At 43.3% G+C, this 22633-nt stretch overlaps 1 long non-coding RNA gene across 1 annotated transcript; it reads left to right on the top strand.

Moving 5' to 3' along the window:
- The first annotated feature begins 526 nt into the window (after positions 1 to 526).
- Positions 527 to 8608, top strand: LOC136354702 (uncharacterized). The gene is made up of 4 exons (XR_010738286.1): positions 527 to 850; positions 6405 to 6505; positions 6891 to 6924; positions 8347 to 8608. It is a non-coding gene; the product is annotated as an uncharacterized lncRNA (long non-coding RNA).
- Positions 8609 to 22633: the final 14025 nt, after the last annotated feature.

Here is a 22633-nt window from a genome sequence, read left to right as displayed (position 1 = left end):
CATGCAGTGCCAATGGCCAACTTACCTGCTGCAGGCCCTGAGGGACAGATCAAGACGGAGCCAGTAGCAATCATGCGGAGAAGGATGATCCCAAGGAGAGGAGTTGCAGTTACTCAATGGCTAGTGTTTTGGAAGAATCTAAGTCCGGCAGACGCAACTTGGAAGATGCTACGGTGATATAGAGTATGTTTCCAAATTTTCATCCTCGAGGACAAGGATGTTATTGAGGGGAAGGTAATGTCAGGACCCTGAATTGAAACACAGAGCAAGTCTGAATGTTGAGTTATCTGAATATCTGAAGAATCGAGGAGGAGAGAATAGACGTTAAGAGGAGTTATGAAGATCCAGCGGCTGAAGTCAAAAGTAAAGCGGTATCGTGTGATCTGGACCGTTCTTTATTTTCAGGACCACTGTTGCTGTCTCGAGTTTGTCTTTTTCTTCTCTTTTGAGCTGGCATCGCGAGTGAGCCGTGTCTCTCTCTGCTAAATGTATTAATACTTTGATTTGGGAAGAAAAGAAGTATCAAAACCCTCAAATATCTTTTCTCAGTAAGTAAATTAGATCTAGGAACCCTAGTTTTAGGTCCTTGCGGCGCACACATATCGTATCGATCTCTTCCGGGTTCCATTTCTAGTTCTCTGAATATTGAGGGCTTGACACGGCGCCTCCCACCACCACATCCTCCTGCGCCGCTGCCTTCCACCGCATCCGCTCGCGTCGCCGCCTCCTCTCGCTGTAGACACCGCCGCCGCCTCACATCAGATCTGCCGGAGCAGCCACTTGTAGACGCATCCGCGGCCGCCACTGACTTTCCCGGCGCCGCCTTCCTTCCTCCCAGTGCAGACATCAGGTGAGCCCCTTACTCTTCTCCCCGTCATTGCTCGTGTGGATGAAGAAGTGTTAGACTATAGATGGCAACCTTGTGTGATTGGCTCTCCTTCCTAATCCACCCGATACTATTTCCATAAATCGGTTGCTTGTGTAAGGAAAGGATGAGGCCTACATATGTAAATCTCCGTGATCAATACACCATCGCGTTGAGTCCCATTCCCTTTTATGGTATCAGACTCCCGATCCACCTCTTCCGCTCTCTTCCTTCCGTAGCACGCCTGCTGCGCCCGTCGCTCGCCATGGCAACCGCCGACGACACGGCTTCCTACACCAACTCCCCCACCGCCGCTGTTCTCGACTCCGCCGCCGACGCCGCTGCCAACGCCGTCCGCGCGGCGTTCCAGTCCCCCGATGGCCTCTCTATCGCCGCCGACACTGCCACCATCGTCGCCGACGGCGCTGCGGCCAAGGCGTCCGCCACGGCGCGCCAGGCGCTCTCCACCTTTCTCGCGTCTCTCCCAGCACCGACCCCGCCCGTCGACGTCCACGCTCCAACGACGACCACGACGGCCATGCTTCCGGTCGGCACCTCGGCTCCACCGTCCGGCGAGCCCGCGACACCCGTCGACCTCGCCGCGCTCTTCGTGGCAGCCGGCCTGCCTCCACCCGGCTCGGCGCCAGCCCACTACTCCTGGCCCAAGCCTTCTGTCCTGCCAGGGTTCCCGCATGGCGTTCATGGCAGCGGCCCATCTCACTCCGCCGCGCCTGCGCCTGTGCTCGACCCCGACACCAGCGCCGCCCTTCACGCCTAGGCCATCAGCGTCCTCAACGTGAAGGCTCTTGTTCCTGTCACACTGGATGTCGCCGCCGCAAACTACACGAAGTGGCGTGGCCTCTTCCTCGTCGCCCTCAGCAAGTATGCCTTGACGGAACATGTCCTCTCCGACGAACATCTCCCCCATCGTGCCGATTGGAAGCAGATGGACTGCGTCGTCCTCGCCTGGCTTTACTGCACCATCTCCACCGACCTCCTCCAAGAAGTTCTCTCCGTCGACACCACCGCCCGGCTCGTTTGGATTACCTTGGAACATCAGTTCCTCGGCAATTGCGAGCACCGCGCCATCACGCTCACGGCGGACTTCCACCACTTCCAGCAAGGCGATCTCAACGTCGCCGATTTCTGCCGCAAACTGAAGGCCATGGCAGATCAACTCGGCGACCTCGGCGAACCGGTCAAGGACCGGACCCTCGTGCTCACCGCCCTAAATGGTTTGTCCGAACAATATAGTCATTTTCGCTCACTTGTCGCCATGCAGCAGCCGTTTCCATGCTTCGCCGCTCTCCGCACACAGCTCCATCTTGAGGAACTCAGCCAGACGCCTCGTCCCGGAGCTCGGGCTGCAGCGTTCCCCGCCGGGAGCGGCACAGGCTCCTCCAACCCCAAGACTGGCGCCCCTACCTCTGCACACACCTCCGGTTTCGGCGCCGGGAACCAAGGCGGTGGTGGCGGCGGCGGCAACGGTGGCGGGAACTCCCACAATCGCTGTCGTCGCGGCGGAAATGGCGGCGGGAAGCAAGGCGGCGGCAACGGCGCCACAGCGCCTGGACAGGGCAGCGTCAAGCCCCCAACAGGCCAACCTGCGCAGTGGCCTAGCCCACTCAATCCATGGGCCGGCACTATACATATGTGGCCGGGATCCATGGGCCGTGGCGTCCTTGGGCCGTGACCAGTGCCGGCCCACTTTGCTGGTACAGCTCTAGCTGGGCCGCCCCTCGGCTTGGCTCCACAGCCAGTCTACGGGCCGTAGTCCTATGGACTTCTTCCTGGCACACATGGCTTCGGTGGACTGGGCCAGCCGGCCCAACAGCAGGCACAGACGCAGCCCTCCATGCCCCACGCTCTTCAGCAGTCGGTGGGCTGGTTTGGGGGGGCTCCCTCGCAGTGGGATCAAGCCTCTCTCGCCAACTCCTTCAACACCATGACGCTTCCCCAACCGGCTACAAATGAATGGTATATGGATACGGGTGCCACTGCACACATGACCTCCGACACCGGTACTCTCACCTTCACCCACCCACCCACCTCTACCTCTCCCTCTCATATTGTGGTTGGTGACGGTTCTACCATTCCGGTTACTTCCGTTGGGCAAGCTAACTTTCGTCATTCTAACCACTCTTTTACTCTTCGTGATATCCTTTGTTCTTCGCATATCATTAAGAACTTAATCTCTGTTCGACATTTTGTCATTGACAACTAGTGTGCTGTCGAGTTTGACCCTTTTGGCTTCTCTGTGAAGGATTTTCACACCAGGACCGTGATCGCCAGGTTCAATAGCTCCGGTCCGCTCTACCCACTCCACCAAGCACTACCTTCCCCACCGACCGCCACCACCCTCGCCGCCAGCACCACCTCCGACGTTCTTTGGCATCGTCATCTCGGTCACCTTGGCCACGACGCCCTCACTCGCCTCACCGCCGTCGTGCCCATGTCGAGGAGCGACCCCACTGTGTGTCATGCATGCCAGCTTGGTCGCCACACCCGCCTCCCTTTCACCACCTCTTTTACTAGGACCACTGCAAACTTTGAGTTAATTCACTGTGATTTATGGACTTCTCCAGTTGTTAGCGTGTCGGGATACAAATATTATCTTGTTATTCTTGATGATTGCTCCCACTTTGTTTGGACCTTCCCTCTTCGTTTGAAGTCTGACACGTTCACTACGTTATCACAGTTTTTTGCTTATGTCAAAACTCAATTTGCCACTAACATCCGCAGCATTCAGTGTGACAACGGTCGTGAGTTCGACAACTCCGCTGCCCGCACGTTCTTTCTCACCAACGGCGTTCACCTTCGAATGTCTTGCCCTCACACCTCCCCTCAAAACGGTAAAGCCGAGCGCATTCTCCGTTCCCTAAATAACATTGTGCGTTCCCTCCTCTTTCAGGCACACCTCCCTGGCTCCTTTTGGGTTGAGGCCCTGCACACCGCCACTCACCTCATCAACCGACACCCCACCAAAACCCTCGACCATCACACGCCACACTTCGCCCTCTATGGTACTCACCCCACCTACTCACACCTCCGTGTCTTTGGTTGCGAGTGCTATCCTAACCTCTCCGCCACCACCCCTCACAAACGTGCACCCCGATCCACCATGTGTGTCTTTTTAGGCTACCCCGTCCACCATAAAGGGTATCAGTGTTTTGACCCTGTTTCCAACCAGGTTATTATTTCGAGGCATGTCGTGTTTGATGAGCATTCGTTTCCATTTGCCGAGTTGACTAACACTGTTACAAGTGCTGCTGATCTCTCGTTTTTGGAGGACTTCTCGGCTCCTGTGCAGGCCCCCATTGGTGCCCCTCGCCGACTACAGTCTGTTGCTGCCCAGGGACCTGCACCAAACTTCTCCCCGTCGGCTGGAACTGACGGCACGGCATCATTGGGCTCGGCTGCCACCCACTCCACCACTGGGCTGGCCTCCACTGGGCCGTGCGCGGACTTCCCTGACCGGTCGGCCTCGTCCCCTGCGGCCTTCACTAGGCCTGCCTCGCCCCGCCAGCCCCCCTCGGCTGGTCCTGGGCCGACCTCCCCGCGCCAAGACAGCAGCACGGAGCCGGCCTTCTCAGCGCCCCAGGCTCCCACGCTGCCTTCCTCTGTGCATGTTCCTCGTCGCCCTCGGTCTGCGCGCCACCCCGGCATCACGGCTCTGCCATCACAGCTCGGTGTCTCACCTGTGATCAACGACCACGGCATGACCATACGAGCCAAGGCCGGCGTTCGCAAGGAGCTCACTCGCATGAACCTCCATGCCACTCCGCTGTCTCCCATCCCCAAGACTTACAGGGCAGCTCTCGCCGATCCGAATTGGCGTAGCGCAATGGAGGAGGAGTACAACGCTCTCCTCGCCAACCGCACTTGGGATCTGGTCCCCTGTCCTGTGAAGGCCAACGTCGTCACCGGCAAGTGGATCTTCAAGCATAAGTTTCACGCTGACGGCTCCCTCGACCGCTACAAGGTCCGTTGGGTGCTCCGCGGCTTCACTCAGCGCCCGGGCGTCGACTTCGACGAGACGTTCAGTCCAGTCATCAAGCCCGCCACGGTCCGCACCGTCCTCAGCCTCGCTGTCTCCCGAGACTGGCCCGTCCACCAGCTGGACGTCAAGAATGCCTTCCTGCACGGCACCCTCCAAGAGACGGTGTACTGCATCCAGCCACCTGGGTTTGTTGATCCCACCCGTCCCGACATGGTGTGCTACCTCAACAAGTCCTTGTACGGGCTCAAGCAAGCTCCCCGAGCATGGTACAGCCGGTTCGCCACCTACCTGCTGTCCATCGGCTTCACCGAGGCCAAGTCCGACACATCGTTGTTCATTCTTCACCGCGGCACCGACACTGTCTACTTGCTGCTCTACGTGGACGACATCGTTCTCACGGCCTCCTCTGACCGGCTCCTACAGTGGACCAGCTCCGCGCTCCAGTCCGAGTTCTCCATGAAGGACCTTGGGCCATTGCACCACTTTCTTGGCATCAGTGTCACCAGGCAGACGTCAGGTTTCCTCCTCAACCAGCGCTAGTACTGTCTCGACATCCTGGAACGTGCCGGCATGGCTGACTGCAAACCATGCAACACGCCGGTCGACACCTGTGCCAAGCTCTCCTCAGTGGCGGGACCTACAGTGTCCAATCCCACCGACTTTCGCAGTCTCGCCGGCGCACTTCAGTACCTGACCTTCACCAGGCCGGACATCTCCTACGCCGTACAACAAGTCTGCCTCCACATGCATGACCCTCGTAAGCCTCACCTTGCCGCTCTCAAGAGGATCCTCCGCTACATTCGGGGTACACTGGACCTAAGCCTCCACATCCAGCGGTCTTGTACCTCCGACCTCACCGTCTACTCCGATGCAGACTGGGCCGGCTGCCCCGACACTCGGCGCTCCATGTCTGGTTACGCAATCTTCCATGGGGACAACCTCGTGTCCTGGTCCTCGAAGCGGCAACACACAGTGTCCCGCTCTAGCGCCAAGGCCGAGTATCGCGCTGTGGCCAACTCTGTGGCCGAGGTCACATGGCTCCGCCAGCTCCTCCATGAGCTCCACTCTCCACCGTCGCGGGCCACCCTGGTCTACTGCGACAACGTCAGTGCCGTCTACCTCTCCTCCAACCCGGTGCAACATCAACGGACGAAGTATGTCGAGATCGACTTTCACTTCGTTCGGGAGAAGGTTGCTGTCGGGGCCATTCGTGTGCTTCATGTGCCCACGTCCTCCCAGTATGCTGACATTTTCACCAAGGGGCTTCCCACTCCGGTCTTCACCGAGTTTCGTTCCAGTCTCAATGTTCGCTAGCGACGTTGCGACTGCGGGGGGGGGGGGGGGTGTTAGACTATACATGGCAACCTTGTGTGATTGGCTCTCCTTCCTAATCCACCCGATACTATTTCCATAAATCGGTTGCTTGGGTAAGGGAAGGATGAGGCCTACATATGTAAATCTCCGTGATCAATACACCATCGCGTTGAGTCCCATTCTCTTTCAAGAAGCTTATGTTCTGCTGCCATCCCTCCATGCAAGATCCGTTGGCAATTACTTCTCTGTTCAGTCACCTCTGTCCGGACGCCGGGTCTTTCCCAACAAGAACCTCCTCGAGGAGCATCTTCTGCTACATCAGCTAGGTATGTCAAACACCATCCTTCTTCTGAACTCCATCGACGATTCAAGATGGCACATGCATGCTTGTCAATTATCAGCATTACAGACAATTAGCTTCAAGATACATTTGTGGGTGTCTAAGGTCTAAAGTTGCGGCTGTTAAGTGTTAATCCCCCCAACAAGCAGCATAATTTAACCCAACCTGAAGCCTTTATACCCGGCAAAACACTAAACAAACCTACCCTTCTAATTTCACACTGTTAATTAGGCTAGTTTTGGCTAATTAATTAGCTTAAAAGCTAGCTAACATTGCTATCTTCAGCTTTCAATGCAAGCCCTGCAGTGTAGTAAGTAGCTCACACGAATTTTCAGAGCATGTTGTCTTACCTGGTTTTCTTGTATTGACAGGGTTGATATACATGAGATTGGGTGCTTTTGTGAGGTATGTTCTGCCTAAAGTTTCTATTGTTTATGTCCTGCCTAAATTAATTGTTCTTGAGTTTCGATAATGTTCTGTTAAACAGTGCTCAGATTTATATAGTACTAAGTTTTACTACTGTCCCTGGGTGCTCAGATTTGCTCTGCATTAGTTCTAGAGAATGGCATATATGCATTTGTAATAGAGAATGACATGTGTTTGTTCAGAGTCATTAGCTGAAATTGGACAGCAAGTATATTCTAGTCAGTTAGCATAGAATCTGGTATTGTTCTGATTTTGTTTCTGTTTTGTTTTTTTCCCTTTAATTCTGGTAGTTTGAGTGTCTATCAACTGCTTTGGCCATTGGATTTGTTATTACAACACGTGTTCCACGAAAGCTGAAGATGATTATTGATTCCCATGACCCTGTAATTCTGTAAAGGATGCCATCATTTTTAGGAATTTAGGATGCCCCTTGTGAAATGCGTCCTTCACTGTGGAAATGGATCAGAGAAATATCACATCTTCCTCTTAACAGCTTCCCAAGAATATGCAATTCTTTTGGTTTTAAAAACAAACAAGAGTAGGAACATCAATTCCATCTATACACTCTGAATGTGCTTGTGTTTCTTACCCACGCATTAGTGCAGTGTATATGTTGGGGACCTGCTGAAATTGAGCTCAATTCTGAATTCTGAAATTCTGAAATTATGGTTCAGGTTGCTGAAATTTAGCTAGAAAATTCAGTCTCAGATCATGTGCAGGTTTGGGAGTTTCAGTTCTCTGAAACTGAATTTTTTTACTTTGATGAAGAGTACAACTGTAGATTGTGCCATTTTTCCTTTCAATGTGCTTTTTTTGATTAATTCATAGACCAACACCAGATCTTTAGAAGTGTATAAATAGAGAAATCATGCAGTTGATCTTATTCCCGTAATTAGACACTTTTTAGGTGCCTGTCATGCAGTTGATGTTTTGGATATATGAATTGTCTATTGGACGTAGTTTTTATTAACCTGTAGTTTCTGTTGACTGCTGCTAGTTAAGCTATTTCAATGGGGCTTAAACATGTGGTTTAGCAACTATTGGTTATAGGAGTAGCTATTATATGTTGTTGTTGTGACACAATATTCTTCTTTTTTTTGTACATAATACATCAACATGTGTATGCCATAGACTGATCTGTATAGTGAGGATGATGTAATCAAATTATCATATGAAGATAAGCATTCTTTCCCTTTTGCAGGTAATTGGAAATGTTCACAGTGAAACCTAAATTATTCATGGAACTTATTGAACCTCTGGAACTAAATAACCTAAAACTTTCTCGTTATTGGAAATATATGTGGCTGTTGACCATATAGGAGCATATTGATCAGCTATTTTTCAGCCTTTGAATTGTGCAGTTTTCTTTCCAGTGATAATCCGTCTCATGTGTTTTTTCAGGGACTTCTGTTTGCTGCACCAAGAATGTTATTGTGATGTACCTGAGAAATGTGCTGTTAATTGAGGAACTTTACAAGTAGATATTAATGATTTAGCTTCAATTTATGTAATTTAATCCCTGCTACTTATTACTGTAATAGAGGTCTACATGTGTGAATCTATAATCTTAGTGTGCACTTATATTCTAATATGAATTGACATTTTTTTCTAGACTTTGTAATAATCATGACATAAATTGTACAGCCAGTCTTTGTTATTTTCCCATTTTTGTATTTTTTTTTTGATTTTTTTTGAATTTTTTGATTTTTTTGGGTGGTGTTTTGAATTTTCTGCAATTTTGTTCGTGACAATTTAAAATTTATGTAATGAAATCTTTAAACCTTAGTCCAAATAAATCAATCCCACCAATCCCTTACCTGTCCAAACAAACCAAATGATAATCCCGTGGTGAAAGGGATTGGGTGGTGGGAGGGGATCAACCCAATCCCCTCCGGTGACCGTTTTACCTGGTTATAATTATCCCTTGCGGTCTGTATGGTTGGAGGGAGTTTCTAGGAGGATTAGGAGTTTAGAGAGATGAGGCTATTAACTGTTTTGTTTGGTTGGGGGAAATGGGAATTTTGGTGGGATGGGATGGGGAATTGAGGAATGAACTCCCTCCTTTTCAATACCTGGGTAGGGGCAGGTAATTGGGAGGGAATTCCTCCTTTACTTCGCCTAAACAAATCTCAGCCATCCGTTTTCATTAATGATCTAATCTCCAACTAAACTCCCTATCAATTTTCACCACCTCTACCAAACAAGAGACTGAGATGAAAAATCAAATTCTCATCTTAATCTCACCATTAATTTCCTCGTGTAAATTTCCAATCCCCTTCCCTCAGTTGCCAAACAAGCTGTTGGTGCCGACCGAGGCCTAAATTTATTCCACGGAGTGCCAAGCCCATAGGATACTGAGGCCCTCTAAAGAAAGGCATCGACTCCAGCTTGAATTTAAATAGCTGCAAGCATGATGAGTCTCATACATCTTATCTTCTTAGGTCGATTTTGTGCACAGATAATATACAACACAACTTTGCAAAGGAACTTAGACATGGCAGGCATCCGGAATAGAGCAGTGACAAGGACTGAAATTTCGAACAGGAGGTGCCAAAATCGCCGAAATTTCGGTTCAACTAAGCGTACTCGTAGGAATTGACGACCTGTCAAATTCACGGGATATGCTCAAAATCATAATAAGCCATCCACCCTGCCCCATCCTATCCTCCCAAATGTTGACAGTGATGAGCCAGCATTTCGCAGATAATCTCTGTCAAGGTAGCAACACTGCTCCCTGTTCCAACATAGTTGAACAATAAAGGTTGTGTACTTGTGTTTAATATGTGTGCCAAAAATTTTTTAAAGTATATAGACACATATTTGAAGTATTAAACGTAGACTAATAACAAAACAAATTACAGATTCTGCCTGTAAACTGCGAGACGAATCTATTAAGCCTAATTAATTCGTCATTAACAAATGTTTACTGTAGCATCATATTGCTAAATCATGACGTAATTAGGCTCAAAAGATTCGGCTTGCAATTTACATGCAAACTGTGTAATTGGTTTTTTCATCCACATTTAATGCTTCATGCCTGTGTCTAAACATTTGATGTGACGGAAAAGTTGGAAGTTTGAACAAAAAATTTTGAATCTAAACACGGCCAAAATCTTCTGCGCCACTTTGTTCAGTAGACACATGACATTGCTGAGTACGGCTAGTTTTCATTCAGTCCAAGTACAGACATGGCCATTCGGTGGAGGCAATTTGTATTTCCATAGCTAGGCCTCTGGCTCGATCTTGCTCTGTTTGATTTCCCTCTTTTTTCTGGTTTTTTTTATTAATCGGTGATGTCTATTCAAATTGACCAAAAGAAATACATTGGCCCGTATTAGTCCAACCGTTTTGACATAATCCGGACATAGATATTAGAAAATCTGTTTCACACAACTTGACGAACACTACTTATTCATGGTCTGTAATTATACGAGGAAAAAAATATAACCATTTTCTTTTCCAAGACTAATCTCTGTCTGTAATCTCACATTAACTGTTTAAGAATCGTAAAAACACATGTGCATACACTTCTCATGTGATAGCTGTTACACTGAATATCTAGTGTTCACCATCTAGAAAAGGACAATCAAGAGTAAGATCTTCTATACTGCAATCCATTTGTCTGCACAGATGACATATACTGCAAATTGCATATCGCTATGTGTATCCAGGAACATCACGCACTTAGACATGGGAGGCATTAGGAGTTGGGCCGAGAGAAATTTCATAACTTTCATATCGGAATTTCTGAAAGTCCTAAAAATTTAGTTCCTGGATACACATAGAAGGATCCACCGGTCCCAAAATTTTGGACCGGTGAACCTCTGGTCCAAATCGCAGGATCATCCTCAAATTTTTGATCATTTCAAATCCGCACACCTGGATCATTCAACATAAGGTTTACCAAGGAAGGGTGATCAACAGTCTCAGAATCTGTGACGTTCTCCGTGCTATCCATTTGCGGCTCCCCGTTAGCACTACTAATAATACCCTGCGTGTTGCTGCGGGAATATATGATGATAAAACAGATAACAATTTTTCTAAATACAGTTTTATAGTGTGCTCTATAGTTTCTACTGCACCAAGCAGGAATGGTTAATTTTCCAACAATATACTTTTGGTTTGTTGGATTACAATATATGATCATCGTTTAATTACAATATGATCTTTAGATTTCTAATGAAGAACTTTATGTACAGAATACCTTGCCAGAGTAGATGGTCAGAGCAATTGTTTGACCATGATCTACTGAATGGTTGTCTGATGGAAAGCTGAATAGTAGGCAATGCACGCACTAACACGTGTATGAGCTGAATCTGAAATAAAAGTGACCAACTTAGAGAAAACTGATTTTCACTATGTAGTACCGGCAACTTGGTCTATAAGATTCAAAAACAGAAAGGAGCATGAATACTTATATCTGATGAAGGACGATATGTTTCTTCTGAAATTTCGCCAAGCATGTATGATGTGACCGTCAAGTATATGCATACAACCAAGCATGAGTATTTCTTAATGAATATGTTGCTTTGGGCCCGTATTTTCTGATTTTGGCGTGCCATTCAAACAATTACAAAATTATCAAAAAATAATGATATATATTTTATCATCCTATATAACTTCAAAGTAATTAAAATGAACCTATTCTGATGTTACAATAAGTCAAAATAACATTATTAGATTTATTAGATTTGTAGTGTTCTTAATTTTGGTATCTACTATATTTAATATACTGTAGGAAAGGATGAGAAAGAAAAGATAGATTTTAATCAAACTTTTAAGTTAACAAAATAATAGCAACTAAAACAGTATTATCCATGAAAATAATATTACAGTTATGCACGCGTACTATATCCCCGTGAACTCTGTTCCTCCCCTCTCTCACTTAATTTCTTCGTCTCTTGATTTTTAACTAATTAATAATAACGATCAATAATTACAAAGATAAATGATTATAATTCTTAAGTTATATTAGAGTTTTAGTTTATTTAAATTGTTGTTTTACTTATATTTAAAGAAAGAGAGAATCCACTCAGTGCCATTGAGTTTTCACTACTTCTAGCTACAATATACCACTGACTTTGTCAAGTTGAATAATATGCCATCGTGTTTTCCCGAACGTCTACTGCGTGCCATCACAGTCCAGAAGCTGTTAGTTGGGCATCTGTTAGAGCTGTAAAAAGACCTATTTGCCCCTAACTCATTGTACATGGTATTTTTTTTTTTTGCCGAGGGACATATGTATTATATGAATACATATAGAGAAACTGATTGAATCATATAACAGCCTATGATTGCTAGCTTCACGCGTTGGTAGAGACGTAGTGAACTAGTGATCTGTTGACTTTGAAATGGGACATATCGGAAAAAAATAAATGTACATAATGAAAAAAAAATCAACCCCATACAGTTAGATATAAAACAAGTTTGAACATGGTGCATGGCACTGAGCTCATATAGATATAGAAATGAATACCAAAATATTTTACTAAAACAGGTGCTAGGGTTTATTAGTCATGGGCATTTTAGTCATTAAGAAAAAATTCAATACACCAAACGGATGCACCCTAACGGCTTGTGGACGGCGATGGCACGCAGTAGACGTTCGGGAAAACTCGATGGCATATTATTCAACTTGACAAAATCAGTGGTATATTGTAGAAGTGGTAAAAACTCAGTGGCACTGAGTGGATTCTCTCAAGATATATATTGCCCAATAAAAATAAAACCTTAGAAATTGGAAGACAAAACATAAGACCATAAGTTTCGACGGGGATTCATTATTTTTAACCAACAGATATACTTTTACAAAAGACTTAAGCAGCCATGTGTTACTTCTTAAAAGTTAGGAAAAGAAAAGGACCAATGGATATTATAAGAAAAAAAAATGGGATCATCGGTTTTCACCTAAATCATTTAGGAAAAATTAGAAAAAAAAACCACCCCTCCCCTTCGTCCTGCCTCGCATATATGCAGAACACAAACACTACCAGTACACTCCCTTCTCGGCGTCACTCTACCTCTCCCAGTTTTTCTATAGCAAGAAATAATAAAAAAATATTAAAATGTGCATGATTTTTAATCTGCACATGTGATTTCTAATGTAAGTATTGTTGTATTTATAATTGAACCAACAATTTAAAGATCCATAACGCCTATATTTTCAACTAGTATAAAGTAAATCAGAAAATAGAAAATCTCAATACAGTCAAAAATTGAAATATTTGGAGAAAATGTAATAAGTTTGTAAAAAGATATGGTTCTTACTTTCACTAAAATTGGACCAATCATTGCACGTTCCATTTTCATAACAATTTTTAATTGCTTAGATGTTAACGACCTTAGATTTGTACTAAATCATAGCATTATGAGTTTATCCATATATTATTGCACAAATAGTTCCTTGAAAAGTTATATTTATTACTATCAAATTCAAAACTTTGGATTCCTGTTAACAAGGTACTTTTGTTTAGAAAAGGTAGTATAAATCGAATATCACAAGAAAGCAAGGGCTACAATGTGTCGTTATTAATTTATATGTAAGTATAACAACTTTCATCAATTTCAAACTAGAAGGAGGGCTACTTCATGGTACAAATAAAACATATTTATTAAAAATAATAGTTCTTTAGGATTTGTTAAAAAAAAGCAACTAAACATTCGATTAAACAAGACAAAATGCTTTGACACGTTTTCCAAACAAACTAAATCTAACTCCTTTCTAAATAATGAAGAGATCATGGATAATTGTTTATATGAATGTATTAAATAGTATATATTTTAAAACATAACAAATTTATTGAAAAACATTAACAAAGCAATTTCCTTGAAGAAAATTTATGAGGAAATAGTACTTTTGAAACATGACAGGTCTAGTTAATATTTCACCTATATATGATTTTCAAACGCAGGCTACAATACGTGCTCGCGTGAATATGTAGGCTACCTTCATAGTTTATCAAATAGCTTGGAAAAAATATCCAAGCAATGTTGATGGGCATAATTTAAGAGAAATCGTACTTTTGAATCAAGATATAAATAATCCGGTTAATTCTCCACCCATATAAACGAGATACATGCATGCACATTTGTACGAGCTACCATCCTAGTTTATATAAAAATATATACGATGCCCGCGCATCGCACCTTGACCTTTGATATTTGCACATCTTCTCTGCTGGAATTAAATAACAAGCTCGCCCTCCCTGATCCAACCTCGTTCTTGGCATAAATTAACATATCGTTTACTTCGCTTCCATGTTATTCAACTACACCCATGGACTGTCCGATCAAATGGCTGGCTGATTTCTCGGAGTGGGGTGCCCCCTGCGATCATCTTGATTCTCTTGGTCTTGACAAGAATGGCCGACGGGGTAGAGCTGGGGCTGCATGACCGTGGCGCGCGAGCCGAGCACCGTAAACGGCGAAACACTCGCCGGCGTCTCCCATCCCTGGATCCCAGCGACACCGACTGGTTGGAAGTGCAGTACATCAACAGCTATGGCGTCCTTATGGGGTACATGACAATAGCCGTGAATGGGCTTGGTTTCCTCGTGGTTACATGGACCACGGTCGTCCTCCTCGGCGGTTTCGTCTCCATGCTGGGGAAGAAGGACTTTTGGTGTCTCACGGTAATCACCCTCTTTCAGGTATTTGGTTAAGTCTCCTCACGACTGATTTTTCTTTTCCCATTACCTATTTAGACTTCAAACTAGCCACTAGTTAAACGGCACATCTGTCGAAACACATGGTTTAAATCATGGTGTTCTTGTCTACTCCCTCTGTCCCATAATATAAGGGATTTTGAGTTTTTGCTTGCACCATTTGACCACTTGTCTTATTCAAAAAATTTTGGAATTATTATTTATTTTTTTTGACTTACTTTATTATCCAAAGTACTTTAAGCACAACTTATCGTTTTTTGTATTTGCCCAAATTTTTTTGAATAAAACGAGTGGTCAAACGGTGTAAACAAAAAATCAAAATCCCTTACATTATGGGACGGAGAGAGTAACTAGTACATAAGTAGATCGATTTTTGAACATGACGTTCTTGTTAGGGTTCACAGTTTTGGACTGAATTTTCCAAGATTTCGGGTTTACCGGATGTTCCTGTAGGATGTTCTTCTCGCAAAAATTTTAAGCTCTTACGAGAAATTAAGTTTAGGCACAAGTTATTTGAATTAGAATTTTTTTAGTTACCTCAGAAAATCCTAAAGTTCAGTACCCAGAAATTATGCATTTGAAAATAGTGAACCCGTCTGCGTTCTACCTTAATTCCACTTGTTACATCAGGGTTTACAATTTCGGTTGGGTGGTTGCCGAAAATTTGAAATTTCGTGATTTCCGGATTTTTATGGCCGAAATTATTTAAAGTTTTAACATATTTTGACTGAATTTTAACAAATTTTTACAAATATTTGATAAAAAAAATTAAAAACTTTGGGTAGATTTGTGCTTGACGGGAGGGCCGATATTACCGAAATTTCAAACCATGTGTTACGTATGCTGCTCAAACCGTACCATCCAACAGGGTGTTCAATGTCATCATGAACAAGCAGTTGAGCAACACTGGGTTCTCCTACCTTGCCATCTGCAGAAGTAGGGCAGAGATCAGTGCAGGCCCCAGTGCATACATCACGGTGATGAAGATCCAAGCAGCGATGTTGAGCATCGTAATGTGGCTTCTGTTCGCCATCTACCTCTATGGACTGTACATCTCCGCCGGGATTTCTCTGTGGCGGCTAATCGAGCGCGACTACGGCGGCGACAATCTGAAGCAATCGGCACTGGACGTCCTGTACACGCTAGCTCTGCTGCAGGGCGTGATCTTCGGTTACAGGGAGACGTTTGCAATCGAAACACAAGAACTAAGCCAACCAGAGGAGGGGTGAATGGTTGGTATACCCAAAAACCGAAAACTTTTAGCGGAAATAAAAATTACCCTCGAAATCGATAGATCGCAGTCTGACCAAAGTTGCCCTGCCGGTCTGACCGCCTGGTTTCCGCCGGTCTGACCGCCTGTACACCGCCGGTCTGACCGCCACTTGCCGCCGGTCTGACCGCCGGTAGATCGCCGGTTAGACCGCCGAAACCCGGTGAAACACAAATCGAAGAAATCTTAAAGTGGATGATGACTTAATTACTTCTCTCTGTGTTTACAAAGTGCACCAATAGCACTCCTTACAAAAATTTCGACTAAACTCGAAACCCTAACTCAAAACTCAACTCAATTGCTCTCTAACGCGATACAAAGCGATGCCGGGAAGCCTCACGCTCCCCCTCTATTTATACATGAGGTAGGCAGTCTAAAGCCACGAACCAAACTCATACTAGGAGTCCTAAACACCTTAGGAAACCCACTAGTACAAGAAAGAAACTTTACATAACCAAACGTACCAAATTTGGACTCCTTCCAAATTCGACTCCGCATCCCATACGCACACAATAACTCCATCGTATGCCAGATGGAATCTCCATCAACCACGTGCATCAACTCTAGCCTTAGTATCCCGCATGATCTCTGACCACCACGGACGTCGTCTTATCCCCAAGCCGGCTCCCGGTCCATCACCGCAAATACTCTCCCAAGACATCGAGTCACCTACACATGGAACAAACAAAGAAACCATATTCCGAGACCAAGCTATCTCCAACTTGACTCATTAGCAGTAAACAATAGTATTACATACGTATAGTATCCATCTAGAAGTCATAATCATGGAATAAACTCGGATATCCAAATAAACAACCCGAAACCGAAACCGACACAGTGTCGGCCGGTCAGACCGTGGGCTGCGCCGGTTTGACCGCGAATTACACGCCGGTCTGACCGGCTACCAGAGCCCGGTCTGACCGGTCCACATAAAATGATAAATCCTGCAGATTCACCTGTGAAATCCAATAATCTCCAAAACCACTTCGAGAATAAATTCCAAATAACAAAACCAATAATCTCCAATGCCCAATTATTCATCACAGAATAATAATAAAAAACACCTTTGATTTTACAATCTCCCCCTTGATGAACACATTGGCAAACTCATAAAAATGTTTTGATATTTGGTGGTAAAAAGCACACTTCGTACAAATGTACACATCGTGCTCAAAAATCCAAAAGAAAACTTCTCCCTCTTTTTTAAAAGAAAGAAATTCCCAATTGAACCAACAACATGCTCTTCTCAACAACTCTTCAAAAATTCACTTTGCTTCAAAAAATCCAAAAAAATTTTCAAATTACTTCTCCCCCTTTGGACAATGATTTCATCAAGCATAGGAATTATGTTCATTAATGTTCAAGAGCTTAGCATACATATAGCATATCAAGTCATGTGTTGTAATAAAAAGAAGATAGACCCATCTATAACAAAACAAGCATGAATTAAAGTATAACCATGAACCAAAGATTTTACAATTAAGCTTGAATCAACAATCAAAATTCGTGATTTCATACGATTTATAATGCAACATCTTAACAAGCACATACGTTGAAGAATAAACACGAAACACATATACCTATTGCATTTATCACTCTTTCTCAAATAACCTCTAGCACAAAATAACCAAGAGAATTTTTTAACTTTTTCTTTTCTTGAGCCATTTTGCTCATATTTTTTCTTTTTTATTCCGGGTATGTCCCTATCGTCAAGACTGTTTCCAGGGATTCGGCACCCATTATTTTGCTCACATCGAATACGTCCTTGTCGTCAAGACTGTTTCCAAGGATTCGGTATTCATTTTTTCATATTTTTATTCTCTTTTTTACAATGAACAATTAAAGCTATTTGAGGAATAACAAGTCAATAAAGCATATATATAGAGCATTTATAAATCAAACCATATGCTAGCATCAACATTGCATATTTGCTTAATTCAAGTATAGAATTTAAGTGTCATACATCATCTCCCTTAAAAGCAAAATCTAAATCTCATGAAAAGACTAGAATACATACAAGCTATGCTAGAGACAAATAAACCTTCAAAGTATTGCTAGCATGCATAAGAAAATACCATATGCATAAACAAAGCTCTCTTTTCTCAATTTTTTCATTGTCATATTATTGCTTGATAAAACCATGAGGTACAAACTCCCCCTCAAACCATGTCAAAAGGATGAATTACACCCAATTCACCACGAAGAAAAGCAAAGCGATTAGAATCCAAAGGTTTAGTGAAAATATCAGCAATTTGCAACTTTGTGTCCAAAAACTGTAACTCAACATCTCCTTTCTCAACATGATCCCTCAAAAAGTGAAAACGAATATCAATGTGCTTTGTGCGTGAGTGTTGAACAGGATTCTTAGCAATATTGATAGCACTAGTATTATCATAAAAGAGAGGTACTTTCTCAAAAGTAAGACCATAATCTTTCAAAGTAGATAAAAGCCAAAGAATCTGTGAACAACAACTAGCAGCAGCAACATATTCAGATTCAGCAGTTGATTGAGCAACACTAGACTGTTTCCTAGAAGACCATGCAATCAATGATGTACCAAGAAAATGACATGTTCCACTAATACTTTTCCTATCAATTCTACAACCTCCAAAATCAGCATCGGAATATCCACTTAAGCATATAGAAGATGAAGTAAAATACTAAATTCCAAACTCAAGTGTATGATTCAAATACCTCATTATTCGCTTGACCGCTTGACGATGTGAAGCACGAGGAGAAGCTTGAAAGCGTGCACACAAACACACAGCAAATTGTATGTCTGGCCTAGAAGCAGTTAGATACAATAAAGATCCAATCATACTTCTATACACTTTTTGATCAACAGCTTCACCATCTTCATCTGGATCCAACACAGCTGTAGAACCAATTGGTGTTGAAATTGGCTTGCAATTCTCCATATTGAACCGTCTCAAAAGATCCTTCGTATACTTCGTTTGATGCACAAAAGTACCTTGAGGTGTTTGCTTAATTTGCAATCCCAAAAAGTACGATAACTCACCCATCATGCTCATCTCAAATTCCCTGCGCATAGTCTCAGCAAAATCTACAACCACAGCGTGAGTCGAACAACCAAAGATGATATCATCCACATAAATCTGAACGAAAAGTTGATTATCACCATGCTTAAGAACAAAAAGTGTTTTGTCAACGTTTCCCATTGTAAAAAGTTTCGCAAGCAAAAAGTTCTTAAGCCTATCATACCATGCCCTAGGAGTTTGTTTCAAACCATACAAAGCTTTAGACAATTTAAAAACATGGTTGGGAAAATCAGGATTTTCAAAACCTGGTGGTTGTTTGACATAAACTTCCTCCTGTATAAAACCATTTAGAAAAGCACTTTTCACATCCATTTGATACAATTTAAAACCTTTTGAAGCAGCAAAAGCCAACAAAAGTCTAATTGCCTCAATTCTAGCAACAGGAGCAAAAGTTTCATCAAAATCCAAACCCTCAACTTGAGTAAAACCCTGATTAACAAGTCTAGCTTTATTTCTCACAATCAAACCATCCTCATTTTGTTTATTTTTGAAAACCCACTTGGTTCCAATAACATTATGTCCAGAAGGTGGTTCAACTAAAGTTCAAACTTTGTTTCTCTCAAAATTTTCAAGTTCTTCATGCATGGCGTTAATCCACGATTCATCAGTTAATGCATGAGACACATCTTTGGGTTCAAAAGAAGCAACAAATGCAGAATTTGCACAAACATTATGAGCCGTTACCTTAGACCTTGTAGTCCGCTCACTTATATTACCAATAATTTGTTTCGGCGGATGTCGTCGTTGAATGTGCAGAGGAGCAGCAACTTCTGAAGTTGATCCACATTCTGTTTCAGTACTGGTCGAAGTAGAATTCTCTGGAGGACCATCTCGATCAGCATCAACAGTACCCGAACCCGACGAACCTGGCCGGTCTGACCGCTCCTCATGGGCCGGTCTGACCGGAGGTGTGTCGGCGGTCTGACCGGCCTGGCGCCCGGTCTGACCGGCCGAGTCGACCTCGTCGTCGTCGTCATAGTCGCTCTCGTCTTCAAAAATACGACCATCCTCCCCCTGAACCTGTGACAGCGTATATACCTGCAATATCGGGTCTAGTACTTGGACTAGCCTCATCAAAAGAAACTTCGCAAGTCTCAACAATTTTGTTAGTCCCTAAAATAAGTACACGATAGCCACGAGTGTATGTGGGGTAACCAAGAAACAATCCATCGGTAGAGCGTGCCTCAAACTTATCCAAATTTCCAGATTTCAAGACAAAGCACTTGCAACCAAAAACACGCAAATGTGAAACTTTGGGTTGATGACCAAATCGAAGTTCATAAGAAGTTTTTCCAAGTTTAGAACGCAAGAAAACTCGATTTGAAATATAACAAGCAGTGTTAATAGCCTCAGCCCAAAATTTTCTAGGAGTTTTATATTCATCCAACATCGTTCAAGCCATCTCAACCAAAACACGATTTTTCCTTTCAACAACACCGTTTTGTTGAGGAACACGAGGAGAAGAAAATTCATGTTCAAGACCTCTTTCGTTGCAAAATTGTTCAAATGAAGCATTTTTAAACTCTTCACCATTATCACTTCAAATTCTTTTCAAAGAACCAGGAAATTCAAGCTCCAATCGAAGAAACAAATCACGAAAGTGTTGAAAAACTTCATCCTTAGATGCCATAAAGAAAACCCAAGAATATCGAGAAAAATCGTCAACTATAACCAACACATATCACTTTCCTCCAACAGATTGCACTTTAGCTGGACCGACAGTGTCCATATGTAATAGCTGTCTCGGTGCATCCGTCATCACAGAAACAATAGGAGCATGTGAAATAGAAACCATCTTAGCATGACGACATGGTATACAAACCAAATCAAGATCTTTCTTAAGTTTAGGCAAACCACGAACAAGATCCAAACCACTTAACCTAGTGAGATGATGAAAACCAACATGTCCATGTCTACGATGCCAAAACATCACATCTTTATCAAACTTAGCAACTAAACATGTTATCACAGGTGAAACAGAATTTTCAAAATCAGCTTTAAACACTCTTCCATAGCGAGAAATATTCAACACAGAATCACCACGAGAATCAAAAACTTTACTTTCAGTTTTCTTAAAGTGAACTTCAAACTCTTCATCAACAATTTGTGAAACCGAAAGCAAATTGTACTTTAAATCCTTAACCAAAGCTACATTCTTCAATTCAAATTTTTCATTTACCTTAACCAAACCTGTAGCGACAACGGCACTAGTAGAAGCATCAGCAAAGACAATTGATTCAGTCTTGGATGCCTTTTTGAGGGAGGAGAACCAATTTTTATCACCGGTCATGTGCCGCGAACAACCGGAATCCACGATCCACACGTTCTCCTTCCTTGCCACCAAAGCCTACACACAAGCAGAAGTCGAAGCCTCAGTACTGGGGTTAGATAATAAAAATTTAGGAATCCAGTACTGAGACACACGACCAGAAGATCCAATAGGCATATATCCACGTGCAAAATCAATTTTAGAACTTTCAGAAAAATTCCTCCGAGGCCGGTCTAACCGAAGTACAGTGGCCGGTCTGACCGGGGGCCGGTCTGACCGCCTCTGTACTGCCAGTTTGACTGGTGTCCGGTCTGACCGAGGCTCTGCAGCCGGTCTGACCGGTCGCCGGTCTGACCGCGGAACCCACTGCGGTCTGACCGGTTTCCTCGAGGGAAAACCCGACTTTTGCCACTTTGATTTTGCAAAAGCAATCTCTCTCTCCTTTTTCTGTTTATGAGCTAATCTGAAACAAAAATCAACAATATGTCCATCTTTGACACAAAAAGAACAAGTATATTTTTCACGTTGTTTAGACGCATTGTTAGAACTAGAACTTTTAGCAACACAGGCAGAAACAGGAGGTTTTGCATGCACAACATTGGATTTTGAAGAAGATGCACTCATAGTAGACATGATACCAGCAGATTTAAACACAGTTTTATTTGTATCAGGTTTAATCAAAATCTCACCACTTCTAGCACTAACACCTAACACGACAGGAGGATGACTAGAGTTATGAGCATAAGGATCAAAATCTAAACCACGGTTATTTGTGCTAACCTTTGATTGATCCAAAATCATATTGAGGTTCTTTTTACCATCAGAAAATTTTAGCAAGGAATTTTTCAAATAAGAAACCTCTTTTTCCAAATTAGCACAATTTTCACAATCTACCATGACACCTTTGCTTTTACGACATTTATGGCAAGAAAGCACTTCATTTTTTTTCACAACATCTTCCATATACTCAACACGACCTAAAGCATCTTTTAGTTTCATCTTATTCAAATTACATGTTGAGCAATCCAAAACATCATGTTGTTTTAACATTTTAGCAGAAATCATGTTAAACATCAAACTAGCATGAAAAGCAATTTGATATTTTTGCAACAACTTTTTTGTTAAAAACAACTCATCCAAAGTGCGTGTGTGCAAAGCAAAACAACAAGCAAGAGAAGATCTATTTTTCAAATCATGTGCAGCATTAACATCTCTAATTTTTGAAATCTCATTCATTAAAACCTCACAATTTTCACAATCATCATTAGGAATAAGAGATTTTAACCTATCAATTTCAGACTTAAGAGATTCAATGATAAATTCCTGTTTTTTATACATCTTCTCACACTTTTTATTTTTAGCACTCAAAATATTAATAGCTTCCTCAAAAGCACTCACCTCATTATCTTCATACTCTATGTCAGAT

Source organism: Oryza sativa, chromosome 12, assembly GCF_034140825.1.
Source record: "Oryza sativa Japonica Group chromosome 12, ASM3414082v1".
Classification (NCBI taxonomy): domain Eukaryota; kingdom Viridiplantae; phylum Streptophyta; class Magnoliopsida; order Poales; family Poaceae; genus Oryza; species Oryza sativa.
The sequence above is the reverse complement of the archived record's forward strand: the minus strand, read 5'-3'. Positions and strand labels throughout refer to the sequence as shown.